The sequence below is a fragment of the Megalops cyprinoides genome, chromosome 15 (assembly GCF_013368585.1).
Source record: "Megalops cyprinoides isolate fMegCyp1 chromosome 15, fMegCyp1.pri, whole genome shotgun sequence".
NCBI lineage: Eukaryota > Metazoa > Chordata > Actinopteri > Elopiformes > Megalopidae > Megalops > Megalops cyprinoides.
In genome coordinates this window covers 32,746,919-32,755,398 of record NC_050597.1, presented here as the reverse complement: position 1 = coordinate 32,755,398, position 8,480 = coordinate 32,746,919, and positions in this window count along the sequence as shown.

Here is an 8,480-nt window from a genome sequence, read left to right as displayed (position 1 = left end):
TCATTCATGGATGGTTAATACGGGCTCTCTAGCCCAGTAAATTATACTGGGCTAGAGAGCACGTATTAACCATCCATGAACCATCCAACAATTGCTTCATTTCAACGTTACGAGAACGTTACCTGCCTGACTACATTGTGCCAATTGTGAGGTTTGGTGGAGGAGGGATAATGGTATGGGGCTGTTTTTCAGGGTTTGGGCTAGGCCCCTTATCTCCAGTGAAGGGCAATCTTAATGGTTCAGTATACCAAGACATTTTGGACAATGCTATGCTTCCAACTTTGTGGCAACAGTTTGGGGAAGGCCCTTTTCTATTCCAACATGACTGTGCCCCAGTGTACAAAGCAAGACATAGTTTGATGAGTTTGGTGTGGAAGAACTTGACTGGCCCGCACAGAGCCCTGACCTCAACCCCATCCAGCACCTTTGGGATGAACTGGAATGGAGATTGCGAGCCAGGCCTTCTCATCCAACATCAGTGCCTGACCTGATAAATGCTCTACAGAATGAATGGGCACAAATTCCCACAGAAACACTCCAAAATCTTGTGGAAAGCCTTTCAAGAAGAGTGGAAGCTGTTATAGCTGCAAAAGGGGGACCAACTCCATATTAAAGTACATGTATTCGAATACAATGTCATTACAGTCCCTGTTGGTGTAATGGTCAGGTGTCCGAATACTTTTTTCCATTTAGTGTATGTTCGCGAAGTGTTCATCTGAACATGCATCTGGGTTGACATAAGGGTGCTCAGTTCCCACAATACTGACTCTTGTGCCCAAATCCTAATCCTTCATAAATGTACGTTATCTAACACAACTGCAAAATACCTAATTCCCTACTGTAATCTTGTGTCACTGTGTACATTTTCTAGTGATGAATACTGTGCAATTACTTTTCACATGTGTGGCCAGGTGGTAAGGCAATAGCCAAACTACGCCAACTCAGGGGTTTCACCTGAGGACCATTAAAGGGGAGGGGGGGGAACTGACTCAACCTCTACTGCAACAAATACGCTCTCAGGTTCGTGTAATTCAAAGACAGAGACGTGGTTTCCAATACCAAATACAATTTATTAGACAGATCAATAATTAAAACACATTTGCACCAAGCGCTTCATAGTGTGTCTTCACTTCCTGACAAAACCGAAATATTGGTCATAGGCCAAAATTCAATCAGGAGCAAATTCACTCATTTTACACTGGACCTTGATGATGTCTCCCTTGCCCCGAGTGCAGCCATCAAAGACCTTGGTGTTGTTATTGATCCTGAGCTCTCTTTTGAAACTCACATAACTAAAACCTCTAGGACTGCCTTCTTCCATTCGAGAAATATAGCCAAAATCAGGAAAATTGTATCATTTAACGACGCTGAAAAATTAATCCATGCCTTTGTAACATCCAGATTAGACTACTGTAATGCCCTCTTGTCAGGATGTGCAAATGTCTCATTAAAACCCCTTCAGCTGGTACAAAATGCAGCTGCTCATGTCTTAACTAAAACTAAACGCTTTGAGCACATTACCCCAGTTCTGGCTTCTCTCCATTGGCAACCTATTAAATACCGTTCATTTTTAAAATACTCTTACTCACATTTAAGGCTTTAAATGGGCTTGCCCCTCCCTATCTTAAGGACCTTCTTCACCCATATTTTCCGCAGAGAGCCCTTCATTCCCAAAATGCCGGGCTTCTCATTGTTCCAAGAGTGGGCAAAACTACTATAGGCAGTAGAGCCTTTTCCTATCAAGCCCCTCTCCTGTGGAACAGCTTACCCACCGAGATCCGGGGAACAGACTCTCTCTCCACCTTTAAGTCTAGGCTCAAAACATATCTATATAGTAAATCCTTCATCTGAGGGCCATGGCCTGGTGCTGGCGTGGATCATAGAGTCTCTGGTGGACTAAGTGGTCATTGCTGTCACTTTATCATGGACTCTGTGCCATGATCTGGTGTTGACTGTCTTAGGTTCGCCCTCATGACTATGCTGGTCCTTTGGCTCCCGTCCCCTGGGTATCCTGCCATAATGTTAGCCTGCCGGGGATTTTTTCTTGTTGCACACTGGCACCTTTTTCACTGCCCCTCCTCTCCTGCCTCTCTGTTCTACATCTCTGCCATTCTTATCACCCACTAATCACTGTTTTCTGTTTGCTTCCTATCCCTGCTCCAGGCTCCTGTCCGGAGCTGTAGCCCAAGCGTCTCCTCCTGATTTCCAGTCCTGCTACCTCGCTGCCCTGCCCATCAAAGCCAACTGTGTTCTAAGAACTGGACATCCTAGGAGACATTCTTATAATCACTCTGCTGTTAATTACTATTGTCTATCAATCTTAAATGTCTTAAAGTATATTGTATAACTTGTCCTTAACTCTATCTGCCCAGTGCCGGCCAGAAGCAGATGGGCTCCCCCTCTAAGCCGGGTTTTGCTCAAGGATTCTTCCTGACAGGAAGTTTTTCCTTGCCACTGTTGCCTTAGGCTTGCTCTCAGGGGGTCTCAGGCCTGGGAACAATGTAAAGCTCCTTTATGACAACTTGTGTTGTAAAAAGCGCTATACAAATAAAAATGAATTGAATTGAATTGAATACCACGCAAAGCTAAGAGCAGTTTTGAAACTTAGTGGTGGATAACCCGTGATACTAAATAACTGAAAGAGGCTAGCTAGTTCACATGTAAAGTGAGATAGAAGATACTAAAAGAGGCAAAACAGCAGCGCCAGGAGATCTAAAGAACACAAGAGGGAAATGAATGTCACGCAAAAGGAGAAGGGTCTGACTGCAGAACCGCAGTTTCACAACAGCAGTTTTACAACAGCAGTTTTACAACAGCAGTTTCACGCTAGTGGCATTCAGCGCATGCGCAGTAGGACATTGTGTGAACCTGCTAATTCACGCTGCTTGTATGTGTCGCCATGCACATTACCATGCAGGAGGGGATGGCTTTTTTGTTCTAAAGAGTTTTCTAAAGTTCTAAAGTTTGTCCGTCAATCACCAGCTGCTCATCACCAAGCTCTCAGAGATTAGCATCTCTGGGACCGCCCTTTGCTGGTTCAGGACCTACCTGACCGGTAGATCTTCCCAGGTCTACTGGAAAGGCTCCACCTCCACACCCACTCCCCTCACTACAGGTGTCCCCCAGGGCTCTGTATTGGGACCTCTCCTCTTCTCCATCTACACCAACTCACTTGGTTCAGTCATTAACTCGCATGGTTTCTCCTACCACTGCTATGCTGATGACACTCAACTAATCTTTTCTTTTCCTCCCTCCACCCTCCAGGTCCCAAGATCTCTGTACGCCTGGCTGACATCTCCAGATGGATGGCCTCCAACCACCTCAAGCTTAACTTGGACAAGACTGATCTGCTGTTCATCCCGGCCAAGCCCTCTCCTCTTCAAGAGCTCTGTTACTGTCGACAGCACCACAGTAACTTCCTCCACTTCTGTGAAGAGCCTGAGAGTCACACTTGACAACAGCTGCTTGTCCAGGCCTTGCAGGCCTCCCAGCCTGCACCATTCAGCCGCTGCAGCTCATCCAAAACACAGCTGCTAGGCTGATCTGCAATCTCCCCAAGTTCTCCAGCATCACCCCCCTACTAAGATCCCTCCACTGGCTCCCAGTTGCAGCCAGGATCCGCTTCAAAACCTTGTCTCTCACCTTTTCTGCTGCAAGAAAGACTGCTCTGACCTACCTCCAGGACCTCATCCTACCCTACACACCTGCTCGACAACTTTGCTCCATTACATCTGGACGCCTCGCTCCACCCGCAAACAGAAAGAAAGGCCTAAGCTCCTCACAACGACGTTTTTCCATCATTGCCCCCCTTTGGTGGAATGAACTCCCCAACACCCTGAGAACAACAACCTCACTCCAACCCTTCAGACATAGACTGAAGACACACCTCTTCAGACTCTACCTGGACTGACACCCTTGCCATTTTTGACCTCATAACTTTGACCTTGTAATCTTAGATTCCTGACTTGTACTTGTAGTTTTATCTCTTATCTTGTATTGTGCACGTTCTTGCCTAGGTAGTATAGCAGTACTTTACTGTCCCTGTGATTGTATTCGATATATGTAATCCTAGATCAGATTCTGGCTCTGGATCTGCATTGTATGACCTGTACACATCTTGCCCTTGTGCCTGTCTGCCCACTATCTGCACGTTTGTACGTCACTTTGGATAAAAGCGTCTGCTAAATGAATAAATGTAAATATAAATGTAAAACGTCAAATAGTTAACATTTAAAATACTACCTACAGTCCGATGCAATGCCGTGGTACGGCTGCACACACCTTGCATTAAAACAGGACGACTCATGGGAAGGGAGGCGGACCACATCAGAAGACAGTGAGATGGCAGGTAGCCAAAGGGAAAACAATACAATAAAATAATGCTTGTGTTTTTTTTTTTGGGGTGGGGGTGGCGGGGGGCAAGAAAAATATTTGCACCGGGGCCAGTCACAATTATGTTACACTAGTGGTTGACATACTGTATATTCAATGTTTGCGTATATGTAATGGCAGCTGGTGTTTGTAAAAGTAGGGGAGGAAGGAAGGTGCACTTGGTGAAGTTTGGTGGTGGTGGTGGGTTGTTAGTGTGGGCATATGCAGACATGTAAAACCCAGACACATTTATAGCAGCAGTAAGGACTTTTGGTCTACAACTAAAACACAAAATACAACAGCACAGTAAGCACTGATAAAAGCTTGCTAGCATTCTAATTGGTGTCTTTTTGGGATATAGTTGGCAATGTTGTGCTGTGAAAGCAGTTCTTGTATTTTCAAGGGGTGGTCTGACCACAGAACTACATAGTGCATAGCCTGGGTGGCTAGTGGGAATGACAGTTGTGTTCTGTCCTTCACATGACCATATACTATAAAAATTAATTTGAAGATGACACCAAAACTAGTTGCCAATAAAAATATACCAAAAAAGGGGTAAATTGCTGCATTGTTGTTTTAGAGCCAAATTGCTAGAATTTAAAAACAGATTGTTATACTGATTGAAACTGATAAATTGTAGTCTTAGAGTGAATGGGACGTGCCAGGTTTAAGCTAATTACTGAGGGTGTGGGCATTCATTTGAAAAAGAAGTTGACTCTCCTGGTTGTCTGGGTAGCAAAGATATCTATGACCTTACCAATGAGGATTTCATTGAAGAGACTTGAGAATCCTCTTTTCAATCGAAATGATGGCTAAATTTTTCAGCCTGTCCTGTCCCATGGTGTTTCTGTAATAACTTTTTATTCGCTTCAGGCAAACTTCTCTCAACCCCTACAGAGGTGGCACCGATAGTGGCAATCAGACACATTAGTCTGTACAGCTCAGGCATTGCTTCATCAAGCCCGTTGGATTTCATGAAGCTAATTGCATGACACAGTTTTCGGGATGAATGGATCTCTGCATCACTATAAAAATGCTGCAGCTCCACTTTCAATTTCACCGCGTCAAAGAGATGGCCATATGTCTCTGACAAGTTAGCCAGTGCATGAGCTGGGAATTCTGTTTTGAGTCCAATTTTTCAAAATCTAAAAGCTCCATGACATGCAAGCGGTCAAGATGTTGGAAGTGCTGAGTGACTTGGGCCCTGATGCTGTCGTGAATGGAATCATACAGCGTTTTATAGACCTGACGTTGATCCTGCTGGCCCTGCCTTCTTTTCCTCCTATGAGCTAATTCTGGGTCCTGGGTCAGTGTGGCACCTTTAGTGTATGTCTTATCAAAGGCCCTCTCTAATTTTAGCTCATCTAGCACTTGCATGAGGTTTTCTATGCACCTTTTGCAAAAGGAAACATCCATTGATTTGTGTTGCAAGATATCAAATACAACATTAGTGTGTGAAAACAGTTCCTCGAAAGTAAAAAGTAAAAACATGAAATCAAAGTCTTCTAATATAGCCCTCAATCCATCAGCCAACCGCGTGGTCTCGTCATCCATAGATGGATGTTCAATGATGTGAGTGAACATCTCTACCAATTTGTCATAACATTTACATTTTACATTTATTCATTTAGCAGACGCTTTTATCCAAAGCGACTTACATAGGTTACAGTTCTTTACAATGTCATCCATTTACACAGCTGGATATTTACTGAGGCAATTGTGGGTTAAGTACCTTGCCTAAGGGTACAGCAGCAGTGTCCCAGCGGGGATCGAAACGGCAACCTTTCGGTTACAAGTCCTGCTCCTTAACCACTATGCTACACTGCCGCCCATAATTAGGGGCAACTGTATTCACCACCCTGGATGAGAAATTCCAACGTGTTGGAGCATTTCTAGGCAGTTTAGCGCAACCAAATTCCTCAAGCATTGCCACTCCCTTGCTGGATTTGGCCACCCAGCGTAGCAAAAAAGACTTTTGCCTTGGGGATGAACTTGGATGAACCCGAGACGAAGTGACACGGGTCGGGGACTGATACGAACCGGAGAGAAGGGGAAGACGGCAGGCGGAGAGACAGCAGCCTTGGACCCCCCCCAGTACTGGGCATGAGACGGGGAGTGGATACCCCGTTGTCCTAATGAACGTCCGCACCCCAGGGAAGCATTGGGGTGTGTGAGGGGACGCTCTTGTTCTCGGACAGCAAGAAAGAGAGTGTCCCCTCCGCCTCTGTGTGCTTTCTTTTCTTTTGGTTTTTATTTTGGGATGTCGTAAGGCCCGGCAGAGAGGCACAGGCCAAGCTACATCCCACCGTTATTGTATTTCCTGTTTTGTGGGTGAGTGCGTGCGTGAGGGCCTGCCCCAGTGGTGCAACCCCCCCTTCCCTGTCAAGTCGGCCGAGCGAGGACAGAGTGGGGGCACCTGGAGTGGTTAATAGCACCTGTGGGTGTGGGAGAAGACCTGAGTGGTCCGAGTGGTGTGTGTGGTGTGCTGTGTGGGGGTTGCCCAGACCTGTGGGTCATCTGCGGGAGAGCAGGTTGGTTAATTTGTTAATAAAGTCTCCTCTTGATTTACTCTGTCCTGGCATCCTTTGTGGTGGGTGGATCCCAAAAGGGAAAAGAACCGGTTGAGGTTCAGGGGTGAGCCAACACCACTCCTGACATATTACATTGCATTACATAACATTATATTCACTTAACAGAACCTCTTAAGCAGAGCAATGTCCAGCACAATAGAACAGAAGTGTATCCATTCAAGTTGAATGAGCAACGGTGTCAGACCAGGCTAACAACACTCCCAGACCAGTGAGTGCAAGAACAACATCATTCAATCGCTACCACAAGTTAACTTGTGCTAATGTGAACTTTGACAGCCTAGAAAACTATGGGAAGTACATACACTACCAGTAATTAATTCTCTGTGCTGAGATAGGTTTGATCTTCCCTAGTTGTACTATTATAAATACTGTACTGTACTTTCTTCTTTGGGGTACTTTATAATGATTTTAAATGCACATCATTGGACACATCATACAGTGTTTAAAAGTGTTTCCTGATATTCATTTATGTTGGCTTTCCAGGTGGGATTTTGTTGGGACAACCATGTTCTGGCATTTATTCCCCATTGCAGATTCAGCTACCCAGGTCCTCACAAAACACCAAGCTGACTGAATGCAGTATACCATCCACATGCACTGGCATGTATGGGTGCTACACACCATACAGCAGCTTCAGCATTTTGAGTCTGAAACTCCACTCTCATTCAGGGACTGTTGGACCAGCACAAACTGTCATGTACCATAACAATGAAGGATCAAACTAATGTCTTAAAGACTTAAGAAGGAATAGGCTTGTTCCAACCTGACATCAGTTTGGTCCTTCCTGATTTCCTAACTCTGATTTTCATGCTGCTATGTACACTAAGTGAAGTGTACACAGTGTTTATGGTGTTCTCTCTCTCTCTCTCTCTCTCTCTCTGTCACACACACACACACACGCACACACACACACACACACACAAAATGTGCACTATGACTTAGTACATCACTAAGTGCACCAAGTCAGGTTGATAGATGGAAGTCATGTTTTGCATTTGGCAAGCAACTTTCTTTACATTATGTTCAGTAGAAGGATGCCTGAAGTGTTTCTACAGATTCAGAATATTCTTGTTCAAACAATCCAGTTGAAAGATTCACAATGAAGGCTTTAACTGATAATTACAAGAATCTACTGATGGATTCTGAATACTAATGAATAACCATGTATCGCATACTGTATATGATTCATTGTGAGCAATGTCAGGTGAATCACAGACCAGGCACCAGTTTTGCTGGCTTATGATTGTGATAATAATGTATCCTTGGGTGTACCTTACATCCAACACATCAAAATAGACAGGGAAATATGCCCATGCTCTACTCGCTGTTTAGTCTGGCTGATAACTCACTCAGGAAGGAAATCATCTGAAAGATTGCATAAATAAGCACTTTTTCTGGCAGTAAGTATGCATATGCACACTTACTATTTAAAACATGCATAAGCACAGATTGTTTTCACCTTTATGACAGCTTAACTATGTGTACTAAATTTACCCTAGAAATATGTACTCTCATTGT